Source organism: Lactuca virosa, chromosome 5 (assembly GCF_052849685.1).
Source record: "Lactuca virosa cultivar CGN04683 chromosome 5, Lactuca_virosa_CGN04683_v6, whole genome shotgun sequence".
In the NCBI taxonomy this organism is placed as follows: Eukaryota; Viridiplantae; Streptophyta; class Magnoliopsida; order Asterales; family Asteraceae; genus Lactuca; species Lactuca virosa.
Window position 1 is genome coordinate 391,687,232 of NC_136430.1, and position 16,539 is coordinate 391,703,770.

Consider the following 16,539-nt stretch of genomic DNA (forward strand, 5'->3'; position numbering starts at 1 on the left):
ATAGAGACTTGACTTAATGGATTGAGTTAAGAAAGATGCATTTTTGGGTCCCTTTGAGACTTAAAGTCTACATATTGGTGGTTTGGACCTTCCTAATGGATTAAGTTATAAATTTTATCCATTAAGGCCTTGGAAAGGATCAGATATGAGCTTTGGAGCTCCCGAAATTGGAAGAAAATGGTCTAAGTTCATTTGAGTTGTTCAGACTAGTCCCCAGAGCATGGCCTTAAGCTGCCACGACGTAACGACTAGGGAACCATCGACTGTTTTGGCATTTTGTGCCCACGACGTGGCCAAGGTAGAATTGATTATTTGACTAAGGATTGGTCTCGATTTGGATTTTAGGAAGCTTGGGTTGGCTGTGTTATTACAAAGGTATCTATTGAGCTTCTATTGAGTAGTTCAGGTGAGTCTCTTCACTGTACTTGTGTGTCGAAGGCACGTATGCCGGCCCATTAGATTATTTTTGTAGGATGCTAGCTGTCTTTTTGAATCTTACATGTGCTTGTATCTATGTTGGGTGGGGACCGTTATGGATATCGGGTGGGGCACAATGTCAGGCGGGGTCCGATATATATATGGTAAGTGGTATTTTGGCTAACTCACTAAGCTTTGCATGACGATGCAATGCCAAAGTGTGTATTGGATGAGGATGCAGTTGTAACATACACGTTTTGAAATTGTGTTTTAAGTAAATAATATTATGAAATATTATGTGATATTGAGTATTTAATTCTAACAGATAGTTTTTACTAGAAATGAAGTAAAACTCTGTTTAGAATCACTCTGAAAATATTGGAAGTCTTATGAGATTCCAATTAAAAGTCAAAATATCAAAATTTAACGAAAATATAAAATTTGAAATAAGTAAAATTTTATTATTCAAAGTTGTAGATAATTTCATTAGAATCATTTAGGCGAAAACCTCATCGAAATCCGAGTTGTAGATAATATTGGAAGTCTTATGACTAATCAAAGATCTGTGACAAATCCGGCAAACACTATGTCGCGTAAAAAGTGAGTTTTTGATATACTACTTTTTAGCCTTACTGATCTAAATGAAAGGCGTAGAACTCGTTAAAATAATAAACTTTCATATAAAGATCTTTTAAATCTGACTTCGTATGAGGAAGTTATGATTTTTCTAAGTTTCGGATTAGCAGTAGATAGCTAAAAACTCGAAATAAAGATCGAGCGATATTTAGCCGAAACAACCTAAACGAGAATCGAAGGTCTCGTCAATAGTAGTACAACGGTAAAAAGACAGATGAAAACGGATGTCGGATGAAGAAGTTATGAATTTTTAATAGATTTACCAGTCCCGCTCTGTTAAAAATAAAAATATTAAAAATAAAGTCAAAATTAGCCAACAAAGTCTAAACGAAAGTTGTAGAACATATTCCCGCCTACGCGCGCATATAAAGAAAGTCAAAAACGAAGCTCGTATGCGAAAGTTATGGATTTTAGAAGCTTTTGGCTCAATTTCCGAGGAATTTCGCTTAGATAAGACAAGCCACGTCATCGGGTCCAAGCCGGCGCCCCGTGTCCGACGTCGTGACTCATCCGGAAGCAGCAGCCGACGCGTGTACAGTGACTCCTCGCTTCCGAAGTCGTGGTGCGTCCGAGGTGCGACGCGTGTCGCCGTCCGAGCCGAGCCAGCAGGCGTCCGACCCTCGCATCCGAGCCTCGCTGGCCTTCGCAGCTTCTGCCGCATGTCCGAACCCCTCGCTTCCACCTCCTTCCTTCGGCCGAACCTCGCATCTCCTCTCCTATAAATAGAAGGCCTGCGAGCCTTCCCGGGTAATTTTGGAAAATTGTCACTTTTTACCCCAAAATCAATATTTTCACTATTTCCACTTCCCCCGAAGCCCCGGTATCGTTTTTAACACCCGAAACACGTCCCGAAGTGCCCGAGAAATTTATCTTTTCGGTTTGAAGCTCTACCCTCGCAAGGCCCGGTTTTCAAGAAAACTCTCGATTTTCAACGAAGAAAGCTAATTATAGTAACGAAGTGTTGCCCAAATTACTATTTTAACCCTCGGTTATCTCACAGTGAGTTCAATATATAGGAACAATTGTATGTAATGTGTTATATGTGCTATGTGCTTTTCAGTGTTATTATTCTGGGTTATTTTCCCGTGTTATTTTTATTCCTGCTATTTATGATAGCAAAGTTATACCTTTGACCATGTGATCAGTGAAAGGGCTTAGATTCACGGTGGTACTGGTACGTAGCCTCTCGCCATGTAGAGCATGTCTCTGTACGAGAATGACTTTTATTCTATGGCATTGGCAGATAGTTAGACAGGGCTATAAGCCTGAAATCTACCGAAATGTTTAAATCAGAAAGTGTATGTCTTCCGTGCCATTTGTGCCGAAGCTTTATTGATCGTATATCTTCGTATCAAATCATTGATTGATATGGAAAGTTTGTCACATGATTCACATATGCCTTTGTTGTTTCTTGTTCCTCTTTGCCTCTGCCATATTGAAGTATATATATATATATATATATATATATATATATATATATATATATATATATATATATGGCATAACGTTATATTGTATCTATTGTTGAACTCACTAAGCGTCTCCGCTTACCCCTCTCAATGTTTAACAATTGCAGGCAATAAGCAACCAGTATAGTTATATATACTGATAGAAGATTTTGAATAGTTTGAAACTATTGTATATAGTAATCATGTATGTATAACTTATAGTATCCTGGGAAGTTATGTAACATATAAAAAATTTGTAGTAGTCGGTTTGTATCCAATCTTATGTAAACAAGTTATCAATGTAAAATATTGTTTTTATGAATATGCAAGTAGCATGTTTTTGGAGTAACAATTGTCAAGTATAAAATTTTGGGTCTTTCAGAAATATGAAAGTTTAGAAAGGGGTTCTTTCACTCATGGTATCAGAGCAGTGGTTTAAGTGAACTAAAATCCACGGATTGGTATATAGACTTAAACTATTGGAAGTTCAATATATGAACTGAATCATTTTAAGTATATGTATACAAACTTTAGGAAAGACTTAAGTAGAGTATTAGGTAAACCCTAATATATTCTAAAATACAATGTTACTCCATATTGCAGAACAGTGGTTGAACAAGTGGCTAGCCATACCCCTGAGGTGGGTGTAGGTCCTCAACCTGATGAAGTAAATACTCCAGTATCTCCTCGTGAGGAGCGACTGTTGGATAAACTTACTGGTATTATTCGACGGACTTTCGAAGAACACAAAAAGAATGGTGATAAAGGAATAGAGAAAGCCACTGGAGAATCTTCAAAAGGGGAGGTGAAGCGTCCCTCGTTCAAAGATTTCAAGAGTAGTGGTGCTACGGAATTTTCCGGTGTTCTAAATCCTATTGTTGCTCTTACTTGGATCCAGAACACAGAGAAAGTGTTTCGTATTTCTCATGTGGATAATGAAGACAAGGCTAATTATGCTTCTGCCATGCTCATAGGAGAAGCCTTGGTCTGGTGGGAAGCAACATATGAAGCTCTCAGCGGGTTTGACCAGGAGAATTTACCCTGTGAAATGTTCAAAACTCGTTTGCTAGAGAAGTATTGTCCCCTAGACATGAGGAGGAGATTGGAGAAGGAATTCATCGAGCTTAAACAGGGAGGAATGACTGTGAATGAGTATGAAACTCAGTTCAATCAAAGAGCAAGGTTCGCTACAAAGTATATTCCAACTGAAGACGAGAAAATTCAGTTATTCATGGAGGGACTACGGCACGAAATTCACGATTTCGTTGCCAATCGGGAAGTACTGTCATTCGATAAAGCCGTTGAGTATGCTCGAAGACGCGAGCATGACTTAGAAATATGTGGTGCCACTTTTACTATTCCGAAGCATCCACGTACTGAAAGAACTGTTCCTGTTCCCTCTTTTCTACCAGCTCAATCTGTTCGGACTGAACCTGGTAATCAAGTGCAAACTCAAAATGACCCTCGTGGCCGTGGTAGATCACAATCTTTTTCTATTCAATCGCCTTCATGTCGCATTTGTGGAAGGAATCATCCGGGCCAATGCAAAATAGACAAGGAATCCATTGTCTGTTATGGATGTGGAGAAACGGGTCACATAAAGCCAGCTTGCCCAAGGGAGGATGTTACTTGTTATGCATGTGGTATTACTAGCCACAATAAGCGTTTTTGACCTACTCTTACTAGTCAGATGATGGGAAGTCAAGCTTCTGTTCAACAACCGGCGAGAAGTCAGACTCATGTTCAACAATCAAAGGGTACTCCAACTAAAAAGGAGGAGGTTCCAAAAGCTAAGGTCGTGCATTCCAGATCACCACAGAAGAGGCACGCGAGGACCCGAATGTTGTGACGGGTACATTTCTTGTTAACTCTAGACCTGCTCACATCTTATTTGATTCGGGTGCCTCATATTCTTTTGTGTCTCATGAATTTGCGCAATCATTTCAAATTGCTTGCTATGCACTCGCGCAATCATTTCACGTAGATACTGCGGGAAATATATCATTACTTGTTGATAAATTCTATAAGGATTATGTCATAGAAATTGAAGACTACAGTTTTCTTGCTAAGCTGATTCCTATCTCCTTGCCCAACTTTGACATTATTCTCGGCATGGATTGGTTGTCAAAGAACCATGCAGAACTCTTGTGCTATGAAAAGATAGTACGTATTCCCATTGAAGGGGAGAATCCTATCTATGTCTATGGTGAACAAAGAATATTAAAAATAATATATTTCCTCACAGCTCGTAAATTCATATCGAAAGGGTGTTCTATCTATCTGGTCTACACAGTCGATGTCTCAAAAGAGGAGAAGAAAACGGTGAATGATGTTCCCATTGCTAAAGAATATCCAGATGTTTTTCCCGAAGAATTGCCTGGACTTCCTCCGGACAGGCAAGTAGAATTCCGAATGGACCTTGTGCCTAGTGCTACTCCGATTGCAAAGACTCCTTATCGTCTTGCGCCAGCTGAGATGAAAGAAATGATGATCCAACTGCAGGAACTACTTGAAAAAGGTTTCATTCGAGCGAGTACCTCTCCTTGGGGTGCTCCAGTATTGTTTGTCAAGAAGAAGGACGGATCAATGCGAATGTGCATTGATTATCGTGAGCTAAATAAGGTGACTATCAAGAACAAGTACCCACTACCTCGCATTGATGATTTATTTGATCAACTTCAGGGTGTTAGCTATTTCTCAAAGATTGATTTGAGATCTGACTATCATCAGTTGAAAGTGCATGAGCAGGATGTACCGAAGACTGCTTTTCGTACTCGATATGGACATTATGAATTCCTTGTCATGCCGTTTTGTTTGACAAATGCTCCTGCTGTATTCATGGATATGATGAATCGGGTATGCCGCCCAATGCTCGATAAATATGTCATCGTATTCATTGACGATATTCTAATCTATTCCAAGTCTGAAGCTGATCATGCCATACATATTCGTGCGGTATTAGAACTTCTTCGAAAGGAGAGACTATATGCTAAATTCTCGAAATGTGAATTTTGGCTTCGCCAGATGCAATTTCTCGGCCATGTTATTTCTGGTGACGGTGTATCCGTAGATCCTACCAAAATCGAAGCTATTCAGAGTTGGAAAGTGCCCCGTAATGCTTCCGAAATTCGTAGTTTCTTGGGTCTCGCGGGATATTACCGGAGATTTATTAAATACTTTTCTCGTATAGCCGTACCTTTCACGAGTCTTACACGAAAGGAAGTGAAGTTTGAATGGAGTGAAGCCCAAGAAAAAGCTTTCTCAACTCTAAAAGATCTTTTGACTCATGCTCCAATCTTATCACTTCCAGAAGGTGATGATGATTTCTCCGTATATAGTGATGCTTCAAGATTGGGACTCGGTTGTGTCTTGATGCAACGTGGTAACGTGATAGCCTATGCTTCAAGAAAACTGAAAGATTATGAAAAGAATTATCCCACCCATGATCTCGAACTCGCTGCGGTGGTATTTGCCCTAAAACTTTGGAGCATTACCTTTTTGGTACAAAATGTCAATTGTATACCGACCACAAGAGTCTAAAGTATATATTCAGTCAGAAAACTCTGAATATGAGACAACAACAAGCCATGGAGCTGATCAAAGACTATGACTGTGAAATCCTGTATCATCCTGGAAAGGCTAATGTAGTTGCCGATGCACTTAACAGAAAGGTTTATCATAATGGTATGTGTTATGCTATTAATCACACTACAGTAAAGTTCACTATTCTAGATGAACTAGAGAAATGGCAAGTAGAGGCTCTAAAGCTAGAAAATGTGAAGAAAGAAGGGATGGTACGTTATACTGATGTTTTACTTGATGATCCACTAGGATTGAAGGTATTCAAGAATCGGCTATGGATTCCAAAGATTGGTGGATTAAGAAAGAAGATTTTAGATGAAGCCCATAAGTCTAAACTGTCAATACATCCTAGTACAAGTAAAATGTACTATGATGTAAGAGCTGATTACTGGTGGCCTGGATTAAAGAGAGACATTGGAAGATATGTACAGGAATGTTTAGTATATTTACAAGTCAAAACAGAGCACCAAAAGCCTTACGGAACTCAAGATAGTCTTAGTGTTCCCGTATGGAAATGGGAAGAACTTTCCATGGATTTTATTACCAAACTCCCAAAGACTGCTAGACAGCATGATAGCATTTGGGTAATCGTCGACCGCCTGACTAAAAGCGCTCATTTTCTTGCCATGCGTGAAACGGCTCCAATGGAGAAATATGCACAAGTATACTTGGATGAAATTGTTGCAAGACATGGTGTGCCACTAAAGATCATTTCTGATCGTGATACTCGCTTCACATCTCTCTTTTGGGCGAGTATGCAACGTGAATTGGGATCTCGAGTTGCTCTCAGCACAGCTTATCATCCCCAGACAGACGATTAGACGGAGAGAATAATCCAAACAGTAGAAGATATGCTTCGTGCATGTATCTTGGAGTTCGGTGGTAACTGGGATAAATACTTACCTCTTGTCGAATTCTCGTATAATAACAGTTACCACGCTTCAATCAAAATGCCACCATATGAGGCATTATATGGTCACAAATGTCGTACTCCATTATGTTGGTGTGAAATAGGACAGAAGATCCTTGGAGGCCCTGAAATGATTCAAGACACTACTGACAAGATTCAAATTGTACGAGAAAGAATGAAAGAGGCCAAGGATTGACAGAAGTCCTATGCAGAAAAGAGGAGACGACCTATAGAATTCCAGGTAGGTGATTTTGTAATGCTGAAAGTATCCCCGTGGAAAGGCATTATGCGATTCGAGAAGAAAGGAAAACTAAGTCCTAGATTTGTTGGTCCTTTCAAAATCATCCAGAGAATTGGTAAACAAGCATACCGCTTGGAATTGCCGGAAGATTTGGCAGGTATTCATGATGTGTTTCATGTGAGCTATCTGCGTAAATGTTTAAGCATGTATGATGAAGCAGTTCCATTATCCGAGGTGAAACTGGATAATAAGTTAACTTATGTAGAAGAGCCTGAAGAGATCGTAAACGAAAGAACGACTAAGCTACGTAATAAAGAAGTAGAGTTGGTGCTTGTCAAGTGGAAACACCATCAAGGCCCGAACTATACTTGGGAGAATAAGAATGAGATAAGAGCGAAATATCCCCATTTATTTTAATCGATGTAATTTCGGGGACGAAATCCTCAAAAGGAGGAGGTATCTATAACATACACGTTTTGAAATCGTGTTTTAAGTAAATAATATGATGAAATATTATGTCACATTGAGTATTGAGTTCTAACAGATAGTTTTTACTAGAAATGAAGTAAAACTATATTTAGAATCACTCGGAAAATATTGGAAGTTTTATGAGATTCCAATTAAAAGTCAAAATATCAAAATTTAACGAAAATATAAAATTTGAAATAAGTAAAATTGTATTATTCAAAGTTGTAGATAATTTCATTAGAAGCATTTAGGCGAAAACCTCATCGAAATCCGAGTTATAACGAAGAATTATGACTAATCGAAGATCCGTGACAAATCCGGCAAACACTATCTCGCGTAAAAAGTGAGTTTTTGATAAACTGCTTTTTAGCCTTACTGATCTAAATGAAAGTCGTAGAACTCGTTAAAATAATAAACTTTCATATAAAGAACTTTTAAATCTGACTTCGTATGAGGAAGTTATGATTTTTCTAAGTTTCCGATTAGCAGTAGACAGCTAAAAACTCGAAATAAAGATCGAGCGATATTTAGCCGAAACAACCTAAACGAGAATCGAAGGTCTCGTCAATAGTAGTACAACGGTAGAAGACAGACGAAAACGGATGTCACATGAAGAAGTTATGAATTTTTAACGAATTTACCAGTCCTGGTATGTTAAAAATAATAATATTAAAAATAAAGTCAAAATTAGCCAACAAAGTCTAAACGAAAGTTGTAGAATATATTCCCGCCTACGCGTGCATATAAAGAACTGTAACGCCCTGATTCCCAGGTATGGATTTAAATAAAAGCTTATTTGGTTTTAAGTCCTACTCGACGAGTTGGTTGCCCTACTCGTCGAGTAGCAGCGGGGTGGGATCGCGTGTTTAGTGACCTACTCGCCGAGTCCATCAAGGGACTCGACGAGTAGGAGCTGGCAGATGAAACCCTAAATCCTGGGGTTTTGCACCCTATTTAAAGGAGCCTCAGCCTCCTTTGGCCTCTTTACAGTCTTTGAGAGCTCAGTGAAACCCTAATTCGTGTGGTACTCTTCTTGGTGTGATTTAAGCCTTGGAAAGAAGGTTGGCTAGGAGGGAAAAGCTTGAAGAGCAAAGGAGTTGAAGCAAGGAAGGTGTGGGAAGCAGAACTTACCTCAGCTAGCATCTTCTGGAGGTATCAAGTTGCAATCTTTACTTCCCTTTCCTTCTAGATCTCTTTTCTTTTGGTTAAGTTTTAGGGTTTTATGGATTTTGAGTTGTTATGGTGAGCTATGGGCTAGATCTGAAGTTGTAACTTCAGATCTGGACCCTTCCTAAGTCCTAGAGTCATAAAGTTGCGGGTTTGGGGGTGATTGAGGCCCTCCTTGTGCATGAAACCCCATTAAGAGCTTGGAATTGCCATTAAGAGCCTTTTTAGTCATGCATACACGTAAAGTTTGCAACTTTACGTGAAAAGCATGCTCTAGAAGCTTGGATCTGTAGTTTGGAGCCATTGCATGGCTTAAATGAGTCTGTATGGCTTAAGGACTAAAGGAACTCGGCGAGTCGCAAGGTTGACTCGGCGAGTCGTATGAAGATGGCCTTGAACTCGACGAGTTGGATGAGCAACTCGGCGAGTCCGATGAAGATTTCCATAGACTCGACGGGTTGTATGAACAACTCGGCGAGTCGGATGAGTTTTCCCCAAGATATGAATGCGTGTGTATCCGTCGGGTTGCTAGTAGGAAACTCGACGGGTGGCTTTAGGGTTCGATCGAAAACCGTAGGAGCTCAACGAGTCATCCCGGTGACTCGGCGAGTGGGAAAGAACTTCAAGGAGCTCGGCGAGTAGCTGAGGGTACTCGGCGAGTAAGGTCAAGATGGACTGTTGACCTTGACTGAGGACTTTGACTTTGACCTGGGGTTGTCTAGTTGGCTCGGGGAGCACTTTATAAGGTTGAGGACTTTTAAGTATGATTCGTTCTATGGTAATAGGTGGTGGAGTCTTTGGCAAGTGATTCGAGAGTTGGGATTTATCTACCGAGTCGACATCTGCGAGGTGAGTTATCCTCACTATATTGATAGGGTCTAAGGCACCAAGGCCGGCCATTTAGTTGTTATCGTTATGGTATGCTACATGTGGATATGATCTGTTAGATCAGAATCAGGATAGACGGTATGTTATGCTCTTATGATCCGTAGGGATTGATATGTTAGTGACCTGCTAGGTCAGTGCTTTAGTTATGAGAGATTGCTATGTTTGGTAATCAGTGAGATAGATATGTTCGATGTTTGTATATGCTAGTAAATGTTAGTATGCGCACATGGTTATTTGCTTGTTGCTTGGGTTGAGGCGGTCCTGCTTTGTGCTGAAGGCCAACACACCCTATGAGCGATCCGGGAAGACTGTAGGCTACGTGGCGGTCCAGTCATGCCAAAGGCTCGGTATAGATTCAGTTGGACTGTAGGCCCTGTAGGGCGGTCCAGTTAGGCCGATGGCCCAGTATGCATGTTGATTGATAGATTATTACGGATATGGTATTATCAGTGTGGTATTGGTATTTTGGGGGTAGCTCACTAAGCCCTCGGGCTTACAGTTTTCAGTTTATTGTTTCAGGTACTTCAGGAGTTCAAGGCAAGGCGAAGGCGTGACCGTACCGCTCCTCATCCTTATGATCTGGCATTTGGGACACTCTGATTGAATAATGAACTGAAAACACTTTTGTAAACAATTACTATTTGGTTTTATTTATGCTTGAAAAGTTTAAATTGGGCGTAAAATTTTGGATGTTACAAGAACGTCAAAAACGGAGCTCGTATGCGAAAGTTATGAACTTTAGAAGATTTTGGCTCAATTTCCGAGGAATTTCGCTTAGATAAGACCGGCCACGTCATCGGGTCTAAGCCGGCGCCCCGTTTCCGACGTCGTGACTCATCCGGAAGCAGCAGCCGACGCGTGTACAGTGACTCCTCGCTTCTGAAGTCGTGGCGCGTCCGAGGTGTGATGCGTGTCGCCGTCCGAGCCAAGCTAGCAGGCGTCCGACCCTCGCATCCGAGCCTTGCTGGCCTTCGCTGCTTCTGCCGCATGTCTGAACCCCTCGCTGCTACCTCCTTCCTTCGGCCGAACCTCGCATCTCCTCTCCTATAAATAGAAGGCATGCGAGCCTTCCAGGGTAATTTTGGAAAATTGTCACTTTTTACCCCAAAATCAATATTTTCAGTATTTCCACTTCCCCCGAAACCCTGGTATCGTTTTTAACACCCGAAACACGTCCCGAAGTGCCCGGAGAGCCCGAGAAATTTATCTTTTCGGTTTGAAGCTCTACCCTCGCAAGGCCCGGTTTTCAAGAAAACTCCTGGTTTTCAACGAAGAAACCTAATTATAGTAACGAAGTGCTGCCTAAATTACTATTTTAACCCCCGGTTATCTCACGGTGAGTTCAATATATAGGAACAATTGTATGTTATGTGTTATATGTGCTATGTGCTTTTCAGTGTTATTATTCTGGGTTATTTTCCCGTGTTATTTTTATTCCTGCTATTTATGATAGCAAAGCTATACCTTTGACCATGTGATCAGTGAAAGGACTTAGATTCACGGTGGTACTGGTACGTAGCCTCTGGCCATGTAGAGCATGTCTCCGTAATAGAATGACTTTTATTCTATGGCATTGGCAGATAGTTAGACAGGGCTATAAGCCTGAAATCTACCGAAATGTTTAAATCAGAAAGTGTATGTCTTCCGTGCCATTTGGGCCGAAGCTTTATTGATCGTATATCTTCGTATCAAATCATTGATTGATATGGAAAGTTTGTCACATGATTCACATATGCCTTTGTTGTTTCTTGTTCCTTTTTACTTCTGCCATATTGAAGTGTATATATATATATATATATATATATATATATATATATATATATATATATATATATATATGGCATAACGTTATATTGTATCTATTGTTGAACTCACTAAGCGTCTCCGCTTACCCCTCTCAATGTTTAACAATTGTAGGCAATAAACAACCAGTATAGTTATATACTGATAGAAGATTTTGAATAGTTTGAAACTACTGTATATAGTAATCATGTATGTATAACTTATAGTATCCTGGGAAGTTATGTAACATATAAAAAACTTGTAGTAGTCTGTTTGTATCCAATCTTATGTAAACAAGTTATCAATGTAAAATATTATTTTTATGAATATGCAAGTAGCATGTTTTTGGAGTAACAATTGTCAAGTATGAAAGTTTGGGTCTTTCAGAAATATGAAAGTTTAGAAAGGGGTTCTTTCAGCAGTGGTTTCCTTGGATGATATTCAGGTCGATGAGCATCTGAAGTATGTCAAGAAGCCGGTGGCTATCCTGGAAAGGAAGATAAAGTTTTTTGTGTAACAAGGAAATACATTTGGTATAGATATGGTGGCAGCACCAGAGGGGCTCTGAGTGGACCTGGGAGTCGGAGGTCGAGATGCGGGAGCATTATCCGGAGTTATTCGCCGTAGCAGACTTCGAGGACGAAGTCTAGGACAAGTAAGGGAGAATTATAACATCCAGGTGTTCAGATACTTCTAAAATCAACCTTGGAATATTTTTATATTGCATTTTTGTCCCTATGTAGAAGTAGGTGCCCATTGGAAGTCCTAGTGGCAAAGTTGTAATTTTGGAGAAGTGGGAGAACGCCATACGTACGCTTAGCGTAGTAGGGCACGCCCTAGTACGTTGGGCATACATCAATGTACGAGGGGCGTACTCGCCAGGTGTGGAAAACCCTAAATTTTAGGGCTAAGCCCCTATATAATCATCCTTATAGCGTCATTTCCCTCACCTTTTTAGTCTCCACTCTCCTTTAGAGGTTTTTGGAAAAGCCTAGCCCTTGAGTGTGTGTTTTGAGCTTAAGTGTATGATCTTGGTGTGTAGAAGGAAGAAGAAGATCCATTGAGGAGATTTGGTGTGGAAGCAAGCTTGTAGATTTGAGATCATTTCCTCTTTGGGAAGCTCCAGAAGGTATAAAGCTCTAACCTTTACTTGTATTTCCTTAGGATCTTGTCATGAGAAGTTTTATGTGCTTAAGTCCCTTTTTCTTGGCCTTGATAAGCTTTAGTTGCTATAATGTAACGCCCGGTTCCTGGTATGTATTTCAAATAAGAGTTACTCATTTTGTTCGAGAACTCGACGAGTTGGAGGCCCCAAACTCACCGAGTAGGAATTATTTTGGGACGCGGGTTAAGGAACCTACTTGACGAGTTGAGAGCCACAACTCGACGAGTAGGGCTGGCAGAGTGAAATCCTAATTCCAGGGTTTTGCACCCTATTTAAACACATTAATCCCTAAAGGATGGCCTCATTTACAGCCTCCAAGTCCCAAAACCCTAGCCACGAAACCCTAGAGCCTTGTGTGAGCTTGTGAGACCTTTTTTAGAGAAAACTTGTGCTTTTGAAGCTTGTGGAAGAAGAGGAAGCTAGAGGACTTAAGAAGAGGAGAGTAGATCCAACAACTTCATTCTATTTGCAACATTTTTGGGCAAGCAAGTCTCAAACTTGCTCAATAATTTCTTAGATCTCTTCATTTCACTTTTATGGGGGTTTTGGTCCAAGAATGTTAGCTTTTGAGACTTGGACGTCCCAAGTGATTACACTTTCAGATATGGGGTCTATAAGGGGTTTCATGGCATAAAGGTGCAAACTTTACGACCATGGAAGCCCCATGCAAGCTTTAAGGTGTCATTTTGGCCTTTTAAGCTCCAAAAGGCCATGCATGGAAGGAAAGTCAGGGACTTTACGTATTCATATGGTGCCTAGGGCCTAGATCTCAGGTGTTAGGCTTTAGTGTGAAGTATTATGGCTTTTGGGTCAAGAATTAGGTCTTAAAGAATTAGGGTTTGAGCTAAACCCTCTATGAAGGGCTATTAACGGGTAGAGTTGGAAACTTTACCCTTAAAAGGACATTTTCAGTGTGTAGAAGAAGTGTGGAGTCCAGATCTGAAGGATATGAGCTTAGTCTTTTAAAATGGCTCAACAGACTGAAGAACTCGTCGAGCCCATGAAAGAACTCGACCATTTAGGTCGAAGAACCCTGAGTCTGTAAAGGTGAAAACTCGATGAGTTCAAGGAAGGACTCGACGAGTTGTAGGGAAATGTCCCTATCCTTTTAGGGAACGAACTCGATGATTTGGGTTGCATTTTAAGGGTTTATGATCGATGAAACTCGACGAGTTGATGGACCAACTCGGCGAGTTGAGTCAACCAGGATGATAACCTTGACTAGGATGTTGACTTTGACTTGACTTTGACCTGAGTTGACCTTAAGGGGGTCATGAGTATGAAATGGTAATTAAAGGAAACGCTTATGTGTAGGAGTCTAAGAGTGGTGGATTTCAGAGCGGGAGCCTTTGCAGCTATTTCCCAGTTATCGAGGTGAGTTGCCTTCCAGTAAAAGTGGGTCTAAGGCACCAATGTCGGCCCACTAGTAGGTGATTATAGATAAGATGAACGTCTTTGTGATAATTGTTTGGTATGCTAATATTTGTTATGCCTTATGTGCTATTATGTTATGATATTATGTGATAGTAGTAGGAGGGGTTAAATAGTCCCTGGTTATCGATTGAAAGAGACCGAAGGGGTAGGCCAGCACCCAGATATGCTAGGCACTATATGATATGTGTATGTATGCTAGGGTATTATGTGGTAGTAGTATGGGGTGAAATAGTCTCTGTATCCTGTTGAAATAGACCGAAGGGGTAGGCCAACACCCATATATGTTAGGCAGTATTTGGTTGAAAGAGATCGAAGGGGGTAGTCCAGCACCCAGATATGCTAGCCGGTTACCGGCTGAAAGAGACTGAAGGGGTAGGTCGGGCACCCAGATATGCCTGACAGTATGTTATTGTATGGTATGTGGTATGATGGGGGAACTCACTAAGCTTTGTGCTTACGGTTTACACTTTTGGTTTCAGGTACCTCTTCTTCGAAGGGGAAGGAGTCGGCATGACTGCAGCGCATCACACACCTGATTTTTCGCACATGAGATTCTTGGGATTTGTACTTTGACATTATTACCTTATGACATGTTTTTAGGATAAATGATTTATGAGTTTTTATGATATGAGATAACTTATGATGTTTTCAGTGAATGTGTTTTATGAATTATTAAATTAATAAAATGAAATTTTTGTCTCGAATTTTGGGATGTTACAAGTTGGTATCAGAGCCTTGGTTTGAGGGATTCGGACACACCTTCGGGGCTGTCTGGACTCAAACCGAGGATTTGAAAAAAGTTTTTACAACAATAAATTTTCCAAAATTAAAATTAAGGTTTTTGAGAAAGGGACTTGGTGAAGTCAAGGCAATCCTTGAGGAAAGTACGGATAGATGTGGAAGGTAGAATGGGCCCGTACTACTGAAAGCAGAGGATCCTTACTCGATTCAAGGAGGGCCGAGATGGAACCAGGGAACTTGTAGTGTGTAAGAGACCTCTCGAGGTTATGTATGACCCTGACGATTATGTGTTTTCTTTTAGAATGGTGGTAACACGTCATGAAGCAGGAGGTTCAGGGTCTGGGTCAGGATCAGATTCAGGTTCGGGTTTGGGTTCCGAGCCAGTCGATGATAGATTGCGAGCATTCATTGCATCCGAGATTACGAGAGGCTTCCTTGAGGTGACCCCGATGATTTTCGGGTCGATCAAGGAACGGATCATTGAACTGATGAAGGATCGCATCAGGGCATTCAAGAGCGACATGGCACTGAGCCAGTCAGGGACTCGCACAATCTCCTTCAAGGATTTTCGAGGATGTGGTGCGGCAGACTTTCATGGGGTGAAGGACCCGACCGTGGCCAGGAGATGGATTGCATACATCGAGTCTGCACAGTTGACGAGCTTCTGCCCTAAGGGGTCGAAGGTCCGGTATGCTGCGGGGTGTATGAGAGACAGAGCTAGAGACTGGTGGGAGGCAGTCAGTGACACATTGGTAGCCCCACCCATTGAGGCTATGACCTGGTCGGACTTTGTAACCAGGTTTAGGGCTGAGTTTGCACCGGCTGTGGAGCTTCAACAGCTAGCCAGGGAGTTTCTGAATATAAGGCAGACTACTGAGTCGGTGGCAAAGGTTACCGCCAAGTTCAGGGAGAGGGCCTCACTGGTGCCTCAGTAAACGGGGGATGAGGAGATGAGGAAGATCCGGTACCACGACATGTTGAGAGCTGACATTCGAAAACATGTCAGCTACTCGGCATGCCCGACTTTGGAAGACATTATTGCGAGGGCGAGGGAGAGGGAGATTGATATAGAGCTCATCAGGAAGAGGAAGGCGGAGACTGGGGTTTCTGGGAAGAAACCTAAGGGATTCGACTCGAGGTCGAAGGGCCAGCATGGTCGGGGCCGCTGTGGGAAATGCGGCAAGTCGCATGAGGGAGTTTGCAGATTAGGGGCATCGGGCTGCTATAAATGCGGCAAGACATGGCACTTTGGCAGGGATTGCACTGCCCCTACCCCCACCTTTCAGACATCAGACCTGATTTGCTTTCATTGCAATCAGAAGGGCCACAAAAGGCTAACTGCCCTAGATTAACATCAGCAGCGCCAGTGGCGGCGCCAACTCCAACGACCCTGCGGATCACAGATGGCCGACAGGGCAAGTCAGATGCTCCAGTGGTGAGGAGCCGAGCCTTCCAGTTGACTGCCAAGGAGGCGCGTGCCACACCGGATGTGGTGACGGGTATGTTTCTTCTGCCTGTCTATTATATTGTGTCAGTTTTGATATTTATGTTTCATGTTTCATGTATTCTGTTAGGATCATTCCATGTGAACGGTATTCCAGTATTGGTGTTATTTGACTCGGGGGCTACCCAATCATTCGTATCCTTTGCACTCAGCAAG